At 32.6% G+C, this 25,864-nt stretch overlaps 1 protein-coding gene across 4 annotated transcripts in view; it reads right to left on the reverse strand.

Moving 5' to 3' along the window:
* LOC106667949 (cysteine-rich motor neuron 1 protein-like) overlaps positions 1-25,864 on the reverse strand; it is a 333,424-nt gene that overhangs the window by 231,285 nt on the left and 76,275 nt on the right. The window lies entirely within an intron of this gene.

Raw genomic sequence — 25,864 nt, forward strand, 5'->3', positions numbered from 1 at the left:
TATTTGTAAAAGAAAAAGTTTTTTCTTTTTAATTTTTTAATTTGTAACGCATTATGCATTTGGGCTATTTATTATGCTGAATCAGTCATATGACGACACCCTAGTGACAAACTCCCAGTTTTAAATGTCTCGGAAAATATCCACCTGATAAACAAGTCATACTGGGTATAGGTTCCATCGTACGAGTCATCGTTGTACAAAATAAAAAATAATAATAAAAACACATACACACACATAGACATCATAAAAAAGGAAACAAGAGCTGTTACCAAAAATTTATTATCGTATGTATTTTCTATATTTTAACGTTTCTACCTTAAATTTTGTTTAAACAAAGTGTACACAGTAAACTCATAATTGGAAAATTTATTTTTTTAAATTTACCACTTTTCTAATTTTCACAAGTCTTTTTTAAAAATATAAATAACCGTAATAATAATGGTTCACTCAAGAGAAAAGTTAAGGTATAAATCTAAATCATCACTTTTATATAAACAAACATAGCGTTTCATGAGAGCAAATCTTGTAAAAAAGGACCAATTCAGTAATTGTGCAGGTCTTTATGAGATATAACTGTCAGTCATACTCACTTTCAATATGTAAATTATTACTTGCAATCAGTAATACTTCAAGAAATGAGGAGTGCATTGATGTAATTACACACACACACACACACGCACACGCGCACGCGCGCACACACACACACACACACACACACACACACACACACACACAATCTCTCTCTCTCTCTCTCTCTCTCTTTCTTTCTTTCTCTCTTTCTTTCTTTCTTTCTCTCACTCACTCAGTGATGATATTTAACAATCAGGCTGGCCATAAAAGCAATGTATACGTTCCTGATGAGTTTGAATCTTTTTTTCTTCGAACATTTGGTAGTTATCATCCTGTCCATTTAAGATTTATTACGTTTTAATAGCCTGAAACATTACTTAAAATGCAGCTTTAATAACTAGGCAGGAAAACCAGTTTAGCTTAAATTCATTCCCTGGGCAAATTCGCTGAAGTTTCAACATACAAAAAAAGGAGGATAAACAAGTATTTTTGTTTTAAACGTCAAAATAATTTCATAAATCTTTTGGTTGTGATGGTTGTCGTTAATATGTGAAATTTAGTGAACTAAATTTTCTCATTTAAAGATTTCAATATGTTTATATCGAACATACTGGGGCCTTGGGATTTTCATTGATCTAAATTTAAGCAGTTTTATTTCATTTGTGGCGGTGTTTTTACGCCGTTAATATCGCCAATCTTACATCATTTTGAACGGGTGTACTCAAGATAACGACTTCATTCATGGAGTTTTAAAGGTGGTTTCCTTAGAAGCGTTATAATGGTTCTGATTAAATAATGGACCCAAGGCTCCATCTCCATAAATGCTTTACGACCGTTTTAGCTGTAAAATTTTCAACGCTCCGACTACCCGAGAATAAGGTCTCACGTTGAAACAAATTAAACATTTTTGAAACCGAACGTGAAAACTGCGGTTTAAATGTTGTCTGATTTTTTCTCGACTGTCTCCTTGTTTGATTACCTTATCTGAATAATGGTACTGTTAAGAGTAATTAAAAAAATTAAGCAATTCATATTGCTATGTATGAAAGTAAAAAAAATATATATGTCGAGCTAAACTAAAACCTGCGTTTAACCAACAAATATTTAATCAAGAGACATCTTAATTAGAAAATTTCTTCTGCAAATTAAAAAAATAAAAATAAAAGTAAGAGGAGAGAAACGTAATGATTTTTAAGTGCCTATCAAGCATTTTACTTTTTCTACACGTGGCAAATAAATTGTAATACAAAAATGTATTATAATTGACCTACAATATTTAAATTTGCATTCGCTAACTGGCAAACCTTGCTTTTCAGTTGAATTTAATACATACCTAAATACCTTAGCCTTGGAGAGGGTTGCAAATTCAGAAACGCTGCTTTTCGGTTAGAAATACATTGGAGCTGAGTGGTGGAACTATTCTATTTGTCCCCGTTCTAGCCATTTAGCTTAAGTAGCCTGTCCTGTTATCTATAGCCGGTACACCTAATGCCATTACCAGTATACTCTGGCAACTCCCACAATAGACCTTTAACGACTAAAGCCCCAGGCCCATCAGACCGTGTGTTGTAGCTACGTGTTTGAACAAAAGGGCCTGGATTCGGATTTGTTTCACCCGGCCCATCTTGAAATTCGCCTGCACTCGTTCACACTCGAGAGGGGAAACTCGATTCCGTGGTAAAATTAATTTAGGCTGTCAGAAGGGGATTAGCTGAACAAAGAGATGGAAGGAGGTATGTTTCTGTGGAGTGTGTGTGCCCAATGAAGGGAGCCTGTGTTTTGGAATAATAATGAAGTTTCAAAAGTGGAGAAAGGCACCCCAGCTCTCTTTTCTGGTTTCCCTTCACTTTGGTACCTCTTTTACGACAAAGGTTTGATTGCTGACGAACTTGTTTTAAATTCTCGGAAGCGGATATAAGTGGATTAATCTACACGTTTTTAACTCTTTCGCAGTAATGGTTTTATATAGGAAATTGAGAATTCAACAAATAATTATGAATTCAATCAGTTGGTTGATCAAAATTTGTGATGTATGCCCGTTCTCGCATTTCGGCTCAACGTTTTCGCATTCACAGATAGGTAAATCGCTACTGATAACTAGTATATTCAAATGTCAAATTCATTTTCAATAAAACCATAACAATAGGTTAAATATGCTACATAACCTTAACGTTATCGGCCTTTGATCTGTTAAGAACATATTGTTAATCTTCACCCTGGACCACGTTGAAAAGAACTGTACGACTTTCTCTGCAAGTCTCTTCTGCTGCCGAACAAAGAGAGTGGCTTTCGTACTCTTGGCAAGTCTTATTAAGCTAATTTATTACTTTTTCTTATACAAATGTCATTATTTCACTTTATTTTTCTTTGGTCACTTGTGGAAACAAGTGTCGGATCATAACAATATCATCATGATTTTTTGATCAACAATATGATTCACTTAATTCTTGAGGATTCAGTTACCACTTATTATAAATAGTTTGATGTAAAAAATCTTGTTTATGTCTAATTTACGATTAAGAAATTCGCCAAGCTTCCGAGCTTATATACAATCGTTTTAGAGCTGCACAGAATTAGTAGGTACATTCTAATTTGGACTTCTGGCTTTTCGTTTTTCTATTATATTATATAGCAACGTAACTGCTAATTATTGTACAGCCTTGAAGAAAATTGACTAAACAATAGAAAGCTTGGCCAATTCCAACGTAAATTTTTGTAAAATTGACCAAAACCCTGTTCCTTCTTTCAATTATTAATAGAAGTTGATCGATGAACTTCAAATCCACACATACACAGAGCGGTTCATTTTTCATCGCGCCGTAGGAAAAAACAATGTATTTCCTTAAATGGACCATCGAGTAACTTCTATATAGTTGTAGTCTTAATGTATCAAAGTATGTAAAATCGTCCGTTGTACGGAGACTCAGATTGGGAGGGTTGATTAGCTGTAAATTGACCGTTACCGATTATGCTTTGCCCATCACACAAATCACTCAGACACACTGGATATGACAAAATGCCGAAACGCGTCTCAAAGACCATGCAACGAGGATAAGCACACCGTAATTATTGTTCAACCTACGCAAATTTCGTACATACATAACTGTACATTTTAAAAAGTCTTAGTTTTTAGTAAGTTAGTTTTTAGTAAGTTAATAGTTTTTAGTAAAGCACCAATACATTTTCAATTTTCATCAACGGATTTTCTACCTTTATTTATTTAAATTGCATATAAAATATCAGGGATAAGACGAATTTCAAAGAAAGATGAACACTCACTTCCTTCGTCCCGTTCATCAGGAAATGGACTACTGTTAAATTTTTAATGATTTACAAGGTAGGAAATATAAACAAACCAATGAATGAATAACCATAAAATTATAAACGTGTTAATAATTGGAAATAGTTTCAAAATCTTGATGAAGAGGATATATTTCTCGAATGCTTAATGAAGCAAGTTAATGTTTATGTTTTTTTAACATTTGCCTTATTCGTGAATTTTAAATACACTTATGATAGAATAGCCGTTATTAATTAAATCGAGGTATTCATGGTGTTACACAGAAGTTATTTGATAGACCATTTTACTAGGTGATACTTTCTTTTTTCAATAGTGCGTCGAAAACTGTACCTTTATTTCTTCACTAAAACTTTTTTCTTTTTGTATTCAGCAGAGTGACTTGTATTTTGGATGTTTCCGATTTGGTCTTTCGGCCCTAGTTTTTTGGTCTTCCTGACGCGTTCAGCTTTTGGCCTTCTTCAATGATGGGTTTATTGATACAATTGGCCAAATAACATACCACTGTGTCACCATTTTTTTCTAGAAAAATTATTGTATGGCGAGAAGCCAAAATCCGTCTGACTGACCAGGATTCGAAATGTTGCTTTTCTTCCACATAATCGTTCTTAAAAGCAAAGTGAACTTTTGGTGTGTTATTTTGCCAACTCTATCAATAAACTTACTGATGAAATTAATGCAGTGTATGAAGCAGAAACGCCAAACTAGGTAGGGTCAATTGAGCGTAAACAGCTGAACTATTGGTCGGATATCAAGTCAAAAAGTGTATTTAGCATATAAGATGTTCTTGTAAACATTATGTTTACCCGTTCGGAAATAACCAATACTATATAGCAATATTATATAGCAGCGTTGATACGCTTAAATATAATTATAATATTGTTCTTGTAAATAATAATTTTCATTCCATATCTTTCTGGCGTATCTCTAAATGGCTGTTGGGGTTTGGGTTGAGAAAGTCGTTTTGTTTTTTTTGGTGATCGTCACGAAGAGAAATCAGCTACCGAGGGCTAAATATTAATTCCATTTAATTAAGGAGAACCGGTTTTTTTACCGGCAGACCATTGTGTCCGGAAGGCGATAGAATGACCTCCGTTAAGCACTCATTAGTTCCCCTCCTTCGCGTAAATCACTTTTCAAGGATTAACCGCCCGGTCTTTCTGATCTGGTCCTGCTTCTCTTTCAAGTGAGTAAAGATACAGATTCAACTGAGATTGTGTTTTTTGTTTAAAACGGCTTCATTTGTGCCATTCGTGGACTAATAGAATTGTACACGTAGTCCATGAGTTTTTTGTACACGAAAATATGGTTGTTTTATGAAATGCACTAAGCACATGTATACGTTCCGTAAAACATTAGTCCACTAAATTTAGCACAGTCGTTTCCAATCATTTTGGCCAGCCTATCCTCGCTGTTTTGGTCGGTCAAGCAGTTAAGCTTCTCGCCAAAGTTTGCTGACATAACTGGCAAATAAAACACCAAAATCACACTTTTCTTTTAAAAGAAAGATTATATGGCGAGAAGTCAAACGCGTCTGACAAACCAAAACGACTAGGATTCGATTTCCAATTGTTCACCTTGGAACTTAATTAATTATGACGAAAGAAAGGTTTGTTACAAAAGTATTATCATGTTAAGTAAAGCATCAATAGATAATAAAATGTACAAACATAAGTTAAAACAGAACAGGAGGTCCCTCAGCGTTGGTTTGGAAAATTGAACAGTAGCGACACATTATTCAAAAGAATGAGGGGCTTATCAACAAACTCTAGAATTAATTCTGGCCATACTCACTTGACAAGTAGTCAACTGAAATATGAGACACGATTAGCACGTTCTTCAAGACATAAAGAAGGTGAGCAATAATATATACGATTTAAAAAGCACGTTACTGCTACCATTTGTGATGAACAGGGCTTCAGTGACAATATATTTACATTTATTCACGTTTTGTGTTTGTGTTTATCAAAGGTAAGTCGTGGTTCAAAGTATTTTATAGCTTGGTGTTTCTGTCTGTCAGACACGATACGGCTTCTCGCCAATTTCAATGCCAGCAAAATAATACCCTAATAATAATTAATAATTTTACTATTTTTTTGTTGTTATATGCGAAGAGAAACATCACAGAGGATTCTCCATTTCTAATTCACCGCCCTGCACACCGAAAGAAAACATTTCAATGGATTAATTCTGTGGAAAAAGAAAAAACTTTTTCTTACACAATTATCATCATATTAAGTCAAGAAGTATTGGATAACAAAATTTACAAACTTTGATTCAAAGGAGAAGTGAAAAAGGGTCCTTTTTTAGAGACAAGCAAGACTTTTGGCGTTGGTTTGGAAAACAGTGACTATACATCTTTGAAAAGAAAGCAGGGCTTATCAGAAATCTCAAGAGGTAAATCTAAACTGTACTACTAGCCCAGGTGTCATCAAAACATGGGAAAGGTGAAGATCCTTGAGAGGGTAGAAAATTGCGAATACATTTTTAAAAGCCCCTGTTTTTACTGTCGTCACTAAAAGAATGTCATATATTACAAACAGTGAGTTTAACCTTTTTCGAGATGGGGATGTCAAGATCAAATTTTTTGGGATTACTTCAAGGAGACAATGTAGAAAGATATCGGAGCGGCTCGATTTTTATCAACTTTGAACTTCTTCCTGATGAATGTTTTATAAAACTCTACAGCCAGGAGTTCGATCGAATAAATGTGCAATCACAGAATTACTCAAGGCTCAACAGTGAAGAAGTTCTGTGCTTGCAAGTTTGTGCCTCATACTTTTATCTTATCAAGAAAAACCTAATTCTTTACATCTATTAGGTTTCGTGGTCCGATTGACCGAATAAATTCGTTTCAATTAATTAAGGCTTTGGCGGAGATAAAAAAGTCAGTGTCACGAGCGGGATTCGAACCCACGACCTTCGGTTAAATACACCGCTGCTCTAGCTTGAGCTATCGTGACTTCGATCCACTCGGACACCAACTTCTCACCTCAACCCACCTTTTTGCCATTTTTCAAATGTCGTGTAATCTATTTGACTCTCGGCGACAAATAAAATGGCCCCGGAGAGCTTTAGTAAAGTAAACTTCATTTTGATTATTACATCTATTAGGTTTCGTGGTCCGATTGACCAAATTAATTGAGGCTTTGGTTGAGATAAATTTCATACAATAAATAAATTCTAATACTTTATGTGTATGACTTTATGACAATATGATTGCATAAATCATATTGGCCAGATTTTGCTCCGTCAGAAGAACCAGATCCAATATTCAATTTGTTGTAAAGAAAAAAAAAAACATTTAACAACCTCAGCTACCCTCGAATTGTGCGACTGCTTGAAAGATGGCTTATGACAGCGAGTCACCAAGGGCTTTAATGTTAATTTTATTTTCAACATAAAGAACTAAAATGGTAGGGTTTTTTTTGTTGAAAAACGATATATTTCTCAAGCGCCACAGATATTTTGGGCTAATTTTTTAGTAACAAAATTGTCCAAAAATGCTCGATTGACCTTAGTAGATACAAAAAAAATACGCTCATATTATATATTTAAGCCAGATCGTAGAAAAAATGTCGTTAGTAATGGTACGCAGGTCTTTCAAAGTTCGATAAAAAATGAGTAAAACGGTAAAAAATATAATAGAATTTATTTAAAATTATTCCAACTTTACTCGTTTTGATGGCTTTTTCGCATAAATATGTCACTAGAAAAAATTAATTTAATATTTTCTTGCAATATAACATGAAGTATGTGACGGTAAAATATCTTTGATTCCGTTCTATTTAGCTTTTCGGCAAAAGATCAATAGCAATGAAGAATGGCAGTTCCACTATAGAAAACGTCGAAGGTGAAGTGATCTTCAGTACGTTTAAATCAACGTTCTTCAATTGCCCACGTTGAGTGCGTACTCGAACTGTTTTGCTTGGCTCTGACGGAACAAATTCGTCCAATAACAGTAATAAAATCTTTACAAGAGGCACGATAGTTATTTTGAACTTTATTTCCGTTCTAGAGTCGGGAGTAAATATTATTTGTACGGTATTATTTCTGTGCTGGCATAAATCTCGGGGCCCGGAAAAAATTAACCGTAGAATTGTATTCAATTTCCATTGTGCCTTTTGTTATTTCGGTTTTCATTTCGATTTATTTTGGCTGATTCTTCGAATTTTCCGTTCAATTGTTTCGTTGAATGATTTATTTTTATGTACAAAAGAATGAGTTACACTATATTTTTCCTTTAGAGTCTTACAGTTGCCACTTATTTTCTTACTATTTTCACTTTTTCTTGATTAGTTTTACCTAAGAAGGAAAGATTTTATTGCTTCGCCAGTAAACTCTAACATTTCACTGTGCTCGTTTTCTTTTTTTACATTGGCAAAGTGTGCTCAGCCAAAGAATGAAGCATGACATATATCACCGTACATAATAACCCAAAGCTAAAAAAAGTTTATTGATCGTAGATGATTTAAATTATTTTTTGGAAATGAAAGAAATAGAAGTACTATCAAAATTATTTTTTGATAATAAGAATATTACCATCAAAGTTATCATGATCATTTTCATTTTTACACGAGGTAATCTCTGCCCAGTTTTCACAGACTGCCACAGAATGAAACTTGACATAGGCAACCAATAAAACAAATTAAATTAAAAATATAATTTGATATCATATATGATTGAAGACATTCTTTGGGATTGGAAGGAAATGAAGGTACTACGTCACGACAACAAAGATTTTTCCATAGAATACTAACATATATAGATGGTGCCAAGCTTTGTTATGGGATTGGAATAAATGACGGCATTACCTTACGATCACATGAAATTCAAAATGTCGACAATGACATCAGCATCTAATTGTACTAAGAACGAAAACAGTGATGTTGTTAATCTAGAACTTCTTAAATTCTCGGTTTTTTCTCTTTTTGCGAATTATTTTAACTTGGAAAAAAGATTTTCTTGTGTAGGAAGTAAAACCATGGTGTTAATTCTTTTTATAATATTGTAGGTACACTGCTCAGTTGACACAGACTGCCCGAAAGTGATAATTTACGTAGGCCACAAAAACAACAAATCAAATTAAAAATAATGACTTTTTTGGGACTGGAAGGAATTACAAACAAAGGAAGGTACAACCAAATTACTTTCAGATAACAAGAATATTTCCATAAAATGCTGTCAGCAATCGCACCAGGACAATTTACGTGTTTAAGCACGTAAACAGTGATTAAAGTTACAAAGATATTTTGATGATCGTAGGTAGTTGAAGTCATTCTTTGAGATTGGAAGAAAATGGAGTACTACCTCATGATATTGCCGGCAATTTCACCAAGACATTGACTAAGCACGTAAACAATGGTGTTAAATTGTTGCTACTTATGTTATCACTTTTGTCTTTTATTGTTGATGTGTTTTAGCTAAGAAAGAAAAAAATTATTGCTTCGGAAATAAACCCATGAAGTTCATTTTCCTTTACATTCGGTAAATTTTCAGTAGTTATAATGCTACAGAATAAGCGTGTAAGTAGGCCTCCACAAAAAGCATTAAAAAAAAAAAAATAGATAATCTAGTTGGTTGATGCCATTCCTTGATGGCAGATACCAAGGAAATGGAAGCCCATCCTACTAGCAATTTAGTAGACCTTCTTTAGCGACGGACTATTTCAGGAGATATAGTTCGATTACGCAGGTCTTTTGATTTAAGTTTAAAAACTTTAAAATTTCGTGGTGAATCGACCACAATTATTGAAACTGTTAAGGCTGTAGATCACAACGAGCCATATTGCCTTCAGATAACACATATTACAAAGTATCATATATCATTGATTATTAAATAACAAAATAGTTTTTACAAATAAAGACTATGTTAATTTCAATATACACAACTATGTGAGTGTTAGCAATTATTCAATACTTTGGCACGCATTACTCAAAAATTTGCTTAATCGTTGTTTTAAGAGTTAAATATAGGTCAGAATCTGCCTGGTTTAAATAATTTAAAAAACAATCTGTTAAACATGTACTGGGGTATCTAGTAGAACAAAGCAGATAAATGACTCATACGATCTAATTCTTTTTTGTTCTTACTTCCTTATCATTTTAATTGACTTCGAATGTATTACAGAACATCTCTGTATAATATTTAAAGGTCGTTTTTTCCTCGATTGTGCGATGTCGTTAACCTAATTATGCATACAATAGAAATGTTAAGAATTTTTTTTTCTTATTCGTTGTGTAGTTTCTGATTGATTTGATATGTGTAATAATAGCGAATTATTTAAGTAAAACTACTGACTTACACACACTTCTTTATTATCAAAAGGTAGTCTCTACGTTACCTGAAACAAAAAAGTTAATGATTAATTTAACAAAATCCTGCAGAAATCAAAACAATTTATTATAAACAATGAAAACGATTATTTTAAAGAAGATAATTTGCTGTACGCAATTGTGAATGTAGAGAATATTTATCACAGATGAAATGATAATCTTTTAAGATAACAAAAAATAAATTCAACTCTATTTAATGCACTAATATTACGCCGAAAAACCATTTCTTATTTCTTATATTTCAAAACAATTTCTATTTTTATTCTCTTGACAATTTACGTATTTATAAGTATATCTAAGAATTATATTTTCATATTCACGTCAAATTATTACGATGTTAATATATTTTTGATGATAATCTTATTATCGTATTTAAATGAACTTGAAAAATAACCTTCAGATGTTGAGAAAGTAAAACATATATAAATTCTGACTTCGTGACAAGTAAACAAGCTATTTTGGCAAAATAATTACGGATCAAAGTGATTACATTAAAGAATAATAAGGAAACGTTTAATCAATTGCATAGCCGATGTTCCTGGGTTCGTGGAAACTGTAAAAATTCATATTTTTAGGGTGCAATTAATCTTTCTTTAATATTATTATTAAGTGACAAATATGGCTTTGTCATATTGTATGCTAGTCTATTTCAGGAGATCATTTAATTACTGTATTCAAATGAACTCTACTTGTAACCTTGAGATATTGTTAATGTAAACATATAAATTGTGACTGAACACAAGTTTTATGATAGGTAGAACATGCTATTTTGACAGATCAATTAAGAATTGTTTCTTACTTCTAGGCTTAATGTGCGGCATTTCAGAATCCATGCAATGTTTAAGTGCGGTTTTTATTTTTTAGTTTATACAAAACAATTTAAAAATACGTTAAAAACGTAAAAATCCGGAATTTCAGCTGTTCTTTGCGTTTTTAACGTACTTTTTAAATTGTTTTGCAAATAATTTATGTACTTGAAAATGGCACAGGATTACGAAGCCTCGTACATTTGAAGGGAATTAAAACATCTAAAAGCCTAGAATAAAATCAATAATCCGTTTAATAATTCAGGATCAAAGTGACTAAATTAAAGAAAATCAAGAAAATTAATTTAAATAATTTAAACATTGCATACATGTTGTTTTGTTCTTAATAGTCATAGACACTATCATTTTTTTTTAAATTTTTTACGAGAGTTCGCAACAGCAAAGGTCATATCAACCGTCGTGGTATCGGTGATTTTTGAAAGCCCTTTTATAAGTATGTTGGATTTGAATGCTGGGCTGCTGGATTCGAACCCGGAACCTTTATCTTAGAGTGATGAGCACAGTGCCAACCCCTAAACCGCTACGGCCACCGATCCCCCCTTTACATTTCATTTATTGTTACATGTGTTAGTATGTGATTAATTGGGTTTCCTCATTTATATATGTCTTTTCCAAAAACTTTTTTCATTACTGTACCCAAATTAATTTTTCTTCTTACCTTATATTATTAGTTATATTGTTATAGAGAAATATAAATCTTGACTAAATATAAGTTTCATGTCAGATAAAACCATCCAATTTGACAAAATAATTAAGGATCAAAGTATTTAAATTAAAGAAGAAAATGGAAGCATTAAGAAAAATAATTATTTTATTTTTTAAAGATTTGTAAAAAATATTCATATTTTAGAATATAATTCATTTTTGTGAAGACAGTTACTATGTCATTTTAATGGTTTTCTCATATATGTAAATATCTATTTTTGGTAATCCTTTTATTATTGTGTTGTACTCGTTGCCTTGAGGTATTGTCAATGTAAAAATGTAAATTGTGAATGAAACAAGTTTTCTGACAAGTTAAACAACATAATTGTACAATATAATTAAAGCTCGAAATCGAAATGAATAAATTAAAAAAGAACAAGGAAATAATGTTTTTTTTTTGTTGTTGGCAAACACAATGCAAAAAGACCTATTGCTTATATGAGATACACTTTTTTCATTGTTAATCATGTTACTATGCAATTAATATTATTTTTCTCATATACATATATTAGTTTATTCTAGCGAGAGAATAATTTTATTATTTTATTCAAAAGAACTTTTCCTTCTGCATTGCGATTTGAAAAATATAGAAATATAAATTGTGATTGAACACGAGTTTCTTGGCAAGCAAAACAACCTTGACAAAATAATAGAACATCGAATTGACTAATTGAAGGAAGTACAAGGAAACATTGAGAAAATTGCATACGACTATTTTTCTTGGAAAGTAGGCAAAAGACTTTGACCGTTTAGATTATGATTGATTTTTTCTTAAGACGGTAGACGCAATTGCCATGATGGTTTTATCATATAAATGGCTCTATTCTAAAAGATCTTTTCATAACTGTATTTAAATGAACTATTCTAGTTACCTTGAGATGTAGATAATTAAGAAATATAAATCGAGTCTAAGTACAAGTTTCATGACAAATACAATAAGCTTATTTGACAAAATAATTAAGGATCAAAGTGATTCAATCAGAGAAGGAAAAGGAAGCCTTTTGATAAAAAAAATTGTTTTTGAAAAATATCGATCTTCTAGACTATATTTTATTTATTGTGAATACAGGATATTGTGTAATTTTTATGTTTTTCTCATATTATAAATGTCTATTCTTGATAATTTATTATTTTGTTCAAATCAACTTTACGTGCTGCCTTGAGTTACTACGATAGAACTATAAATTTTGTCTGAAGACTGATTTCCTGACAAGTAAAACAACTTAATTTGACAAAATAATTAAGAACCAAAGTGACTAAATTAAAGAAGAAAAAGTAAATAATTTAAAAAAACCATCAATTTTTTTGAAAAGACAGTCCAGAAAGTGAGTTTATTTTATCGAAAGAATAATTTTACTATGGTATTCAAAATAACTTTTTTTATTGCTTTGCGATGTTGCATGTATAGAAATATAAATTGCGACTGAATGTAAGTTTGCTAACAAGGAAAACAACTAAATTTGACAAAATAATTAAAGAACAAGGAACCATACTTTTGTAAAAATTTTTTGTTTTGGGCAAAAACCTGATCATCATCATCTAGATTGTTTTTATTCTTTAATCCAGGACCCGTCATTACTGTGTTCAAAAGATCTTTACTGGTAACCTGATATGTTTACATTTTGACTGAATACACTTTTCAGAACAAGCAAAGTGAGGTTATCTCGACAAAATAATTAAGTTTTAAATTTACCAAATTGACGCAAAACAAGGAAACATACGGGATTCTTGAGTTGCTAGTGCATATAGTAAATATTGATCCTTCAGGATACCTTCGTTATGAAGAGCCCGTGTTGCAGATACGTGAAGGACATAAACCGGACAGTACTGAATCTTGATAACAGTCTCATTATTTTTTCTGTCCTCCATCTTCCGAGAAAAAGGGACCGCGGTGTACGTGACTCAAATTTTGCCACGGCTCTTTATGAAATGAGAACAGCCTAGGTAAATAGGTGGTATCCGGCGTTCTCAAAAAAGAGAAACCTCGGTCTGTTTATATACCAGGTTATAAAAACCGTTTCAGTTTTGGTTATATGCGAACCCACGAAAGTTAGATTGGTAAAAAAATTCATTGTTTGTTCCAACAACAGTTGAACGACAACAGTAAATGAAACTACTGCTAAAAGTATTTTCCCGTGGGTATCAAGCGTAAAAAATTAAATAGAGTTTCAAACTGAATTTAATTTTTAATTTACCGAGGAATTTAAAACCAAATTGTACGCTAATGGTGGAAAGGTCCAATGGCGAGAGTTTTCAATTAATTTGAAACAATGCTGAAAGGGAGATTGGTTGCCAAATGTAGAAACTAGTTAAACGTTGATTAAAATGCGGAGCGAGACTTGTCCAATTCTTTCTTTAATTAATCAGCCCGGATATTGGCGGAAGCAACACATTTCTCAAATAGTAATTACAGGCTTAACAAAGTTTAGAACTATTTTATATGTTACAGCGTAAAATGTTAACATTAGCTTAAAGATTTATCGCTATAGGTATTTTTTAGAAACTTTAAAAAAACGGTTAATTCAATCGTTACATTTTGAAAAGTTTTTTGCTTATACGTTCATCGATAAAAACACAAAAAGTAAATATTTTCTATTTTTTTCTTATTGTCTTTTGTTAAATTTTTATGAATAAAGAGTCTTGCAAAATTTGGCTTACCGTTGAAATTTGTTTTTTCTACTATTTGTCGAGTTGAGCAACAAAAACAAATTTTCAACTTACTTATTCACAGTAAAAAGAGGTCGAGAGCTCAAGGACTGTCTTTATACTCATATGACGTACATAAAAACAAAATTGTTAATCTGCCTAATAGATAGATAGAATACTTTTGTTGATAAATAAGTAATTAACAAAGAAATAATTAACATAAGCATGGATAGAAAATCCATCTGCCGTAGGTTGATGCCGAAATAAATTCCTCTTCTTTATAAATATAACTTATTTTTTAACAGAATGTAACAAATAATAATAACAAAATGTGTGGTGTTCAGTGAACGTTATTTAATTATTATTTGGAGATCGTGAGATGCGGTCTGGTGTGGAGTAGGTTTTTCTAAAAACTAATTTTCTTTTTGACTGGCACTCTCAACACGACACACAAGAATGACACATTTACACAGAAAACAAAGACTTTGAACCCTGAAGATGATCTCAATAAAGATCGAAACGCTTTGCACGATAAAGAAAATGTTTTTCTACAATCTACGACACACCAGACCGCATCTCACGATCTCCGAATAATCAATAAATAAATTAAAAAATCTATAAAACAAAATGGACTTGCTCAAGTAGTAAATACCGGGGAAATGTAGGTAAAAGGGAAAATACACTAGTTTTAAACTAAATCAAAGTGAAAATTAACAGATGAAATCGTACCGATATCTCCATGCATGCTGGGCATAACGCACCACGATATGATTATCTAACCATTTCAATATTTAAAAGAATTTTTATTTATTATTTCTTATTTTCTCAATTTGTAATCTGCCTAATATTAAAAAGAATTATGATAGATAAAGTTTGGTAATGTATATGAAAGAAAAATCATTTTGGATGCCTATTTTGCCATCTTTTAAATTGTACATTTTACGTGATAATATAACAGATACAGACATTTCCGTGAAACACACTGTTATTTTAAAACCTCCGAAAGTTCCGTGTTTCTTGAAAACTCCTAGCCATCAAGCGGTATTATTTAGGCAGAAGACAATAGGATTGAAACAATCTCTGGATCAACGAAATACATATTCATCGAGCTTTCCTCAAATAGTTCTGGCGCAAGAGTTAATGAGAAACAAACAATGCAACCTGGAGCTACTTAAAACACAAAACACGAGGCGAAATTAATCGTTTTTTGATCCGTTTACTTAGTTTCACTGATTTTGTCTGACATTTCGTTTTGTTCATTGGTCGGTTTATTTGTTATTTTGTGAGTTCGTTGGGTCTCATAAAATGCTAGTCCTACTGTTAATATCCCGAGGGAAAGAACCTTGAGAACCCTATGAGCTACATTACTTATTTTTATTATATTTATTTTTAGTATTTATTAAAATTCTGCCATGTTTATAAATCATTTTTTAATAATTGATTCTTTATTTTTTTAATTAGATAACTGATACTTCACTAACTGTGAATGATTTTTTTATTTTTTACATTTCTATGTAATGTAAAGATATTATTATACAGGGTATTTGGCTACTCATGTTACAAATTTTGTCAGTAGATTCTACATTCAATGTGGAAAGTCCTAAAAAAGTCCTAATTGACTGTGGTCCGAATCTCAACAGTTTAGGATTTATTCCCCCTTTTCTGTTTTTTTAAGACAAATAAACAATGATAACTACAAAACTAAAAGGTTTTGGACAAATCCGCTGGTAACATTGAAAACTATGTTAAATTTCTAATAATAATACAAATAAAAAAAGTTAAGGAAATTTTGAATGAATGAACTAAAAACGTTTTAAAGTTTTTCAAATCTCTTTTATTCGGGAGAGTAATAATACAATAATCCTTTAATCAAAGTTGCAGTCGTATAAATAAGTAAACAATTGTACTATTTCGGTTTCGAACCCAAATTAAAAAAGTTTAATAAATTCATTCAAAATTTCCTTCAGTTTTTTATTTTTTTATTTAATTGTTCCCAATCCGACACCCACGGTTTTTAGCTTTCTTCATCTTTGAAAAAGTAATTGAAAAAGCAATTACACCACTAAAACGGATATTAAATGGTACACGTTTTCTAAAATTTTCTGATCTCTAGTTTTGTTTGGAAAGTTTGGAAATTGTAGTTTAGAATCTCTATAGTAAGTTTTTCAACAATGGAAAAAAATTATTTTTCAAAGTTCTAGCTGCTAAAATGCTTATTTCACAAACGTTTACGAGTTGAGCATTGACCACATCTTATTGGAAATTTAACGTAGTTTTCAATGATATCAACAGGTTTGTCCCTTTCTGTTTTGGAGTTATCATTGTATATTTGATGTAAGTTTGTGAAATCTTAAAAAAATCATAAAATGAGGAATAACTCCGGAACTGTTGAGATTTGGACCACAGTTAATTAGGACTTTTTGGTACTATTTTAAATGTAGAATCTTCTGGCAAAGGTTGTCACACGAGTAGCCGAATACCGTGTATATGTTACTATTTAAGATTAGCTTGAGATTAGCAATTATGTATTTAAAAATCTGAACGTTACATGTACATACAATAGAAATAAGGTTTATTGGTATAAAGTAATATAGTAAAGAATGAATTATGACTGTCTGAAATATACCAGAGAGGAGAAAATTAATTTTTTGCGAAGCGATCAACGATGGAATGCGCACTATTTAAATAATTGCAAGTGGAATGCTGCTCATTTTAACAATGAGGAGTTTTTTTTAGAAACCTTTAAAGTCAAATACGTACAGAGCAAACATCGTTAACGTTTGACACACAATTTGAACTATTCATGAATATGAAAGAGATCGAATTCCCGTCATATTTTCATCAAGACGGGCCATTCTCGATTTACCATCCTCTCGACAGCAGCCTATTCAATTTACGACACGATGATTTTATAATTTGTTAATTAATTTTGGTGTCGGTTACTATATCCGGCTGACTGGGAGAAGGTCGTACAAATCGGTTTTCGGTAAAAGTCCACACCTAGAATTTTAGACTATTGAATCACTCTAATGGAATTTTCCTTCAGGTGGATTTCTGTTTCCGTTTGTTTCAACTTGTAAACTAAAAGTAAAAATCATTGCTGCGTAATTGTACAAAGTGTTAAATTAAAAACATGCGGCAACCCAATTTTTTCTCTCAATTCGCCTTAAATTGCTTAACTTTATGTAGGTCTGTTTGTATTTAAAATATGTTAGAATCAGATATTATACGTACGACGTAGTTTATCACTGGATAAATCAATACAAGGGGAGACGTCAGATTCACTATCAGCCTGTTTAAAGGCTCTGAAATATTAACTACTCTGTATTGTACACAAAATCCATCTCAGCACAAGAAATTTTTGTTTGAGTTAGTGCTAAACAGGTGGGTGCAACTTAACCGCTAATATTGGGTTGTCCGGAAAATAATGCAGGATTTTGGTATTAAACAAAAAAAAAGAAACTAGTTACTTTAAAGCAATGTTCTTTAAACAAAATAATTTCCCATACTCTCAATACATTTCTCCCAACGTGTTGGTAACTTATTAATTCCGTCTGAGTAGAATTCAGAATTTTTAGAATTGATAAAGTCAATAAATGCATTTTCCAGTTCCGTTTGATTTTTGAATATTATGTGTTGTAAGTAGTGGTCCAGGTGTCTAAAAAAATGGTAGTCAGTAGGCGAGAGGTCCGGAGAGTAGGGTGGGTGAGGCAAAGTTTCATAGCCAAGCTCCAATAATTTTTGTGACGTTACACGTGACACATGTGGTCGAGCGTTGTCATGCAACAAAATGGGCCCTTTCCGATTGACCAAAGAGGGCTTCATTACTGCCAATTTCTGATGCATGGTATTAATTTGGTTACAGTATGATTCAGCATTGATGGTTTCGCCAGGATTTAAGAAGCTGTAGTGTATTAAACCAAATGAAGCCCACTATACCGTAACCATTACCTTTTTTTGATGAGTTGGGGGCTTTGGAAAATGTATTGGAGCTTCTCCTTTGTCGAGCCACTGTCCAGAACGTCTAGTGTTATCGTAGAGAATCCACTTTTCGTCACATGTAACAATTCTGGCCAGAAATGGGTCATTTTTGTTTCGACAAAGAAGTGATGCACAAACATCAAAGCGCTGATTTTTTTGGCGATCGTTTAATGAGTGTGGAACCCAATTTTCGAGTTTTTTCACTTTTCCAATCGCCTTGAGGTGGTCAGCGACGGTCGTTTTACTGACTTTGAGTTGCTCTGCAAGTTCTCGAACAGTTGTTTTGGGGTTTTCTTCCACCACTGATCGCAGAACATCATCATTAAGAGAGGAAGGCCTTCCACGACCTTCTTCATCTTCAAGGCTGAAATCTCCCTCCCGAAATTTTTTAAACCACCTTTGCACAGTGCACTCATTAACACAACCCTCGCCCCAGACTTGGTTAATGTTTCTAGCCGTTTGGGCTCCGCTTCGGCCGAGTTTAAACTCGTAAAAGAAAATCGTACGAAATTCTCGCTTTGACATTATAAGGATGACTGAATTATTTCCAAGTAGCGGAATGCTACAGAGGTAAACAAACAATATCATTCATACAAATGAGTAATCCTGTAAACGTAAACAGAATATTTTATATAGATTTTTTTTAATGAAAACTTAAAATCCTGCATTATTTTCCGGACAACCCGATAGGTAAATGCTTATGTAAATTTTCAGCGAAAGGGTAATGACCGGTAGAAGCGGCTATTTGTTGAACTTGAAACACATTTTTGATATAATCAACGACTGTAATTGAGAGTGATTGTTCAAAATCTTCAAAAAGAAAACAGTTTACATCCTGTTGCAATGTTTTGTGTTTATGTTGTATGAATCTTTGCTTTTATGCGAAAAGAGATAGTCAATTTTCAGAGATATAAAAATGCATATAATTAACAGATCTATACCCCATTTAGTACTATTAATCTCCGCATTTTATCTGAGACGTCTGAAAATAGAGTTCGGTTAAACTTGCATTATTTATAAGCCTATGTTCATGGAGAGCAAACTTTGTCAATATACTTATGAGCCATTTACCTTTTCTTTGAACAGAATCAGTGGGAACAAGTAATAAGTAGATCGGTTTAAGATTACATCAAATAAATAAACTTGAGACCGATAAAAACGACGTTAAGAAAATCGGAAAAGGTAAGCAATCCAATCTAAGACGATTTGCAATACAAGATGTACTTAGATCCGTAAACAATAAAAATTTATTTATTTGATTGGCATCAAAGATTGTTTTTCCCCATCGTTTTTTTCTTTTCTTCGGGCAGTAAAGAGAAAGAAGCGCATTGATTAAAACAAATATTGCATTTCTTACTGATAGATTTTTCTCTCTTAATTTTGTTAAATGGACAGAAGCCTAATAAGTATGTGTATATTTTTTAAATAATGTATTTATAACTTGTAAACATCAATAACAAGTATGTGCCAATGCATAATGAGAGAGAGAGAGAGAGAGAGAGAGAGAGAGGAGAGAGAGAGAGAGGAGAGAGAGAGAGGAGAGAGAGGAGATAGATAGAGAGAGAGAGAGAGAAAGAGAGAGAAAGAGAGAGAAAAAGGGAGAGAAAAAGAAAAAGAAAAGAGAGAGAGGGGAGAGAGAGAGAGAACTGAGAACCGAGCAGAACAAATTGAAAGGGGGAGAAAAAACTTTTAAAAATATTTATTTTTAGCCTGTAAATTTTAATAAATATTACAATTACGTGCATTTCTTGTTTTTTAGAAGATAATAATTTACAACATTGACGTTATGGCCATGAGAAGACCTGCTAAGAGAAACCAGCCTTCGCAGATATCAGTATAAAGAATTAAAAGGCATGATCTTGACGCAATCGTCGTTCAAAGCGGCAAGGATGGCCATAGAAAAGTGTGTATAAAGCTTGCGAAATAGTTAACTAAGGATGGATTGAGAGGTTGGTGTGGACATTTGGGAAACGAACGGTTCAGTGGATTGACCACAGGATGTGGATAGTGAAGTTTGTGACGTAGCAACAACAATTTGCCTAGGGACTTCTGACTGAAAGGATTGGATTCACTAGATTCTGAATGGCTTGGTGAAACTCCATAGTTCCATTTCATATGACCAAAGTGGTTGCAGTAATGTCTTATATGGATTTAGTTGAGTTTGACAGTCAAGGGAACATTGTTGAATCATCCTCATAGGTGGTAATGATTGAGTTGGGATCTAATGTAAAAGATATAACATTAGACTATATAATTTTGTTGCTGCTGTACAAATATACATGATTTTACAACACATAACGTAGTGTGATCTAGATTTTATTTGCAAATAATAAAAAACTAAATAATTGAATATTCCGCTGACGCACTTTATGACGAAATCGCACAATCAATGCAACAAGTGTCAAATTTATTTTGGTTTGAAAGTATTAGAGTTATTATGAGTTAACCAAGAATTATTTTCTTTATAATAAAGCAATAGTGTGTATACGAAACAGTAATGGCTTTTAGATCCTTATCATTTATTAGTAATCAGATAACACTATCCCAATTATACTGACGTTGGTAGTTAGTAACAATTATTTAAAAATAAATAATTATTATTTCATCGTGTTTCTGATCTAAGCATAAAAACATATTTAAGAATAATGAATTTGTTCATTATGCAGACTAATTTTTAATTCATTAGATTAGTTTTCAGTGTTGGACTTTAAAATGCAGTTCTGTTTTAATTCTCCTGATGTTGCATCGTTGATTATGTTGCATTTTTAAAAATACGAATTAATTTACAACATGAAAAGAAAAATTATTTCAGTTTGAAGATTATAAATTAAAAACAACAAGTCGGTAAGTTGGTGATATCCGTGTGGCTTTGGAATGATGGACAAACCATTAAAAAATGCGGTGGGGGCGTTATTTTGCAAAGGCCGCATTCCAGTTTCACATTTTGGACAAATGGTGTATCCGAGAATGGGCAGAAACTGGTTTTGCACAACCAATCACGTCTTTGGGGCGCCTTGGAATTCAAAAACCGTTTAGGCATTGTATCGGGGGGTCACCATAGTGGGTCGCGCTAGTCACGTGGGACCCACAAATAACGCCAGGTGACGTAATTGCTCTCTACAGCTCTTGATACAATAAAACTGAAATTGATTCACGACAAACCTTGATTACGGTCATGTATGGTGACTATTGTGCTTTAATTTTACAGCTTATAAATTTATGGATAAGGGCATTTATTGCCTTTTCTGAGATACGGTCTCGAGACACTCCCTACAATTCGATCCCAGACTGACATAATTGAAACGTTTAAAGAATTATTTTTAAGCATCCCAATGTAAAGAAAGAGCTTTTCAATTCAAAAACGCAACGATAACAATGTGGAGCGGGATCTATAATTAATTCATTTAACTTGCGCCAACAAAAGACCTGTTGAACATCAAATGTTTTTAGGCTTTAGAGTGGTTGATAACGGTTAGATCTGTGGAATAAATAATTATCTACAGGCTAAATAGAAAGTTGATAATTAAATATATAAGCTCACTCAAAAAACATGCAACAAAAGAACTAAATATAATGGAGAGAATAGAATTCCCAATAAAATCCCCGATGGAAATAATAAAGGTGGGGTGAGTACGTAGATTCTACTCGCAGAATGTTTACAACTGTAACTGTACTGTAGTTGTACTTCACAACTGTACAGTTGTAAACAACAAATTCTTTGAGTAGAACCATCATTTCCAAAAAGTAGTGTTACTTGTGCCTGGAATAAAATCACTTATATTTGGGACAAAACTAAACTTTATAAATTACGTGTGTAGAAATGTGTAGTGTTTAGTGACCGTTAGTCAGTGATTATTCGGAGATCGTGAGATACTGTCTGTTGTGACGTAGGTTTTAGAAAACATTTTCTTTATCGTGCCTACGTTTCGATCTTTATTGAGATCATCTTCGGGGCTCAAAGTGTTTGTTCTCTGCGTAATTGTGTCATTCTTGTGTGTCGTGTTGAGAGAGCCTTGAAAATCTCAATAAACACCGAATCGTTGGCCCGATAAAGAAAATGTTTTTCTAAAACCTACGTCAACAAGACCGCATCTGATGATCTTCGAACAATCATAAAACTAATAGTTTAGAGGCGTTTCTCATCTTCAGGGTACTCTCAATAGGACACACAAGAATGACACAATTACGCAGAAAGCAAACACTTAGAGCACTGAAGATGATCTCAATAACGATCGAAATATTGGCACGATAAAGAACATGTTTTTCTAAAACCTACGTCACACCAGACTACATCTCACGATCTCCGAAATAATTAATTACAGTAGTATGTTAAAGGAAAATAATAAAATATTTAGTTTATATACCACATACGATTATTACTGTTCAACCCACTAGAAATACAAATAACCAGGACAACAATCAGTTTGAATTGACGGAGGATTCTTATTTATTTGGTGTACCTGATCTTACAGACTACAAACCAAAGTTAAATATCTAGAAATAAAAAGTGTCCTTTCGTGACGATAATGGTGGAATGAGAATATCTAATTGCAACCTAAAATCGGCCGGTTTCGTTGTACTATATGAATGCTTAACCAATCGACAATTGCGAATGTAATCAAAGTCCAATTTATCCTCAATTACAGACTGATTTTTTGGGGCCATAGCTTACTCTTAAATAAGATTTTTATATAAAAAAAAATTCTTCATGCTATGCCCTAGGCTGGCTATCGCGACTCGTGTAGAGCTTTTTAAAAAAATTAAGAATCTCGACACAGCCATATACTCTCATTATACATTTTTGCTTCTAACATTTTCATGGGTATGAAACTAGAATAGCATACGATTTCCACTACTCAATAAAAAGCACAGGAATTAATAGTAGAAATGTATTTTATAAATGTGCGATAATTTATTACGCCCTCCCTCCGGAATAAAAAAATGTGATTACACGCCTTCATTTAAGCATCTTTTGAAGAATGTTTTTATTTCAGAATGCTTTTTAGAGTGTGGAGAAGTTGCTGAATTTTTAATCCGCAGAATTACGTGTAGGAAATTTATAAATTAGGTATTTTAATTGAAGTAGCCATGTATTTTTATTTTGCGGCAATAGAACTTTTTATTTATTATTTATTTATAAGAATCACATGCTGTCTTCCTTAAAAAGAAAAATTCCAAAAACCTTGTGACAATTTTTTTTATGAATTACATTTGGATAAATAAAACTACAAAACCAATTGTTAATATGATAATTTATGGTATAATTACGCTTAAAAAACTAGATCGGTTTGTTAAAATATTAGTTTAAAATCAATTATCAATCTAATTTTTGGTATGTCTCACCAAAAATTATATCTCTTTTCGTAACAGACTAATGGTTGTCTAATCGAATCTCAGGCCCGAATCGTCTTTACTAAAATTGATAATTTTCTGGCTAATTGTAACCCCTTATTCGGCCTACTGCAGACAGTAAGGAGCGGAGAATGAAATATTAAAGACCCAGGAAAACGAGGAAGGATGTCAAGGATCGTTCGAGCTATACCGAGCAAGTCCCATCGAAACCGTCTTGACTGACTACAAACCATTAGAAAATTAACTACCAGGCGTCTCATACCTTTTACTTGGAAAACAGATAGTTAAAAAAATGGAAAATTATTTTAAGAAAAAGGCCAACGTATTACATTATTTTGTAGGTTGAAGTGAATTATTTAATATAATAATGAGTCCAACAGGAGAAAATTACACTTATAAACACTTCAAAAATTAAACGTTAAAAACAATTCATAGATTCACGCTATAACTTACTTTTACGCGCCAGACATCCATACTCACCCCAGAGTATAAAATATTAGACTGTGAGAAAAGAACAAAGATTTGTTGAAGTGAATTGTCAAGAATGGGGTAGTTTACAAAAAACACTTTTTTTAAAAATTTTTCGCCGATGTTTCGACCTTTCTTCGGGTCACCTTCAGGGCATGAAATGTGGTGCAATTCTTATGAAGTCATATACTTTTGTGTGCAAGTGCTATGCACCACACTTTACGCCCTGAAGATGACCGGAATAAAAGTCGAAACGTAGGCAAAAACATGAAAAACGTGATTTTCTAAACTACCTCATTCTTGACCGCTTCTGACCCCTTCAACAAATTGTGAAACAACAGGTCACTAAGAACCACACAGAACAATATTGTTAAAAAAGTGAGTAAGCAGAAAGGGGAAATAAGGTATAATAATAACACATTTTAAATTGTATTAATTAAAAATGAAAAGTGACATTCGTTTCGGCGTTTTGTAAAATATAATAATAAACGGCTTTTATTAGTTTTATTATTAACAACCTCCGAAGTCGGTAATTATTACTGTTTACATGGCCTATTTTCTATTAGACACGACTGGTATTCGTTTTTCAAGTTTTGCATTTGCACGTAGTGGTTGTATTTATTAATTTACATTGTAATAACTCTATCGTATACATAATTAATGTTGAATTTAATTCGCTTTTAATTATTATAATATTGATGTGAGGGAGTGATTCATTCATTCATTCGACGGCATGTACGATAAGTCATAAATTTTAACAATACTATTCAATAAAATAAAAAAAATAACAAATACTCTTTTCTGTATCCTTATAGACTTTTTGCTTGAAGAAACAAATCTAACCTAAAACATTAGGAATATTGGAGAGAGTTCGCATATTTTCATATGAATCCAATAGAAAGGTATGTGAAGTAGGTGAAGCAAATTTACAAAACTCATTACCAAGTCAACTTCGTATTTAATACCCGTTTAGAAACTATCACCCAGGCTTCCTGTCTTTTTTACCACGGACATTAAAACGACTTCCCGCCTCAGGTTTGATTAAAACACAACCAAACTCTTCGAGAACAAGGAACACCAGCAATTAAGTGTATATTAAGGAATTTAAACAAGGTGACGTCTAAAGTAAGGGGGACACGAACAGCAACACCGTACAAATTGGGTTCGTCAAGGCAACAATTTCCTCTTCATTAGCCGCATAATGTCATCTCCAGGTTCATTAACAGGCCGAAGCCTGAATTTAGGAGTTTATGGATCAATTAGATTTTACTCCCTTACGCCGGTGTGGAGTCGGTCTGCCGTCCGTAATTCCAACCATAGAACTAAAGCTGACATCACTAATTTAAATAAGTGAACTGAGTCGAAAGTCAATAGTTCAATTATAACCCAGATTACAGAGATATTATATTTACTTATTGTTAACGGAATGACTTTTGCAAGTTAAACTTGAAAGGTCATCTTACAAACGAACCTGATAGCTATCGTGAATTTCCCGTTTCGGTGCGGATTTTATTGTTAATTCATGTTCAATAAAACAATAAATAAAGCCTTTCTTGGAACTAGTTAAACAGGCGCATAACTATTATTATTTTCACACGTAGTTGGTGGTAAAACTATGATGACCATCATCACGAGCAGGCCATTACTGAAAAGGTTCCGACTAATTCAGACGGTAAAAAGGT

Source organism: Cimex lectularius, unplaced genomic scaffold, assembly GCF_000648675.2.
Source record: "Cimex lectularius strain Harlan isolate CLEC.00 unplaced genomic scaffold, Clec_2.1 scaffold149, whole genome shotgun sequence".
Classification (NCBI taxonomy): Eukaryota; Metazoa; Arthropoda; class Insecta; order Hemiptera; family Cimicidae; genus Cimex; species Cimex lectularius.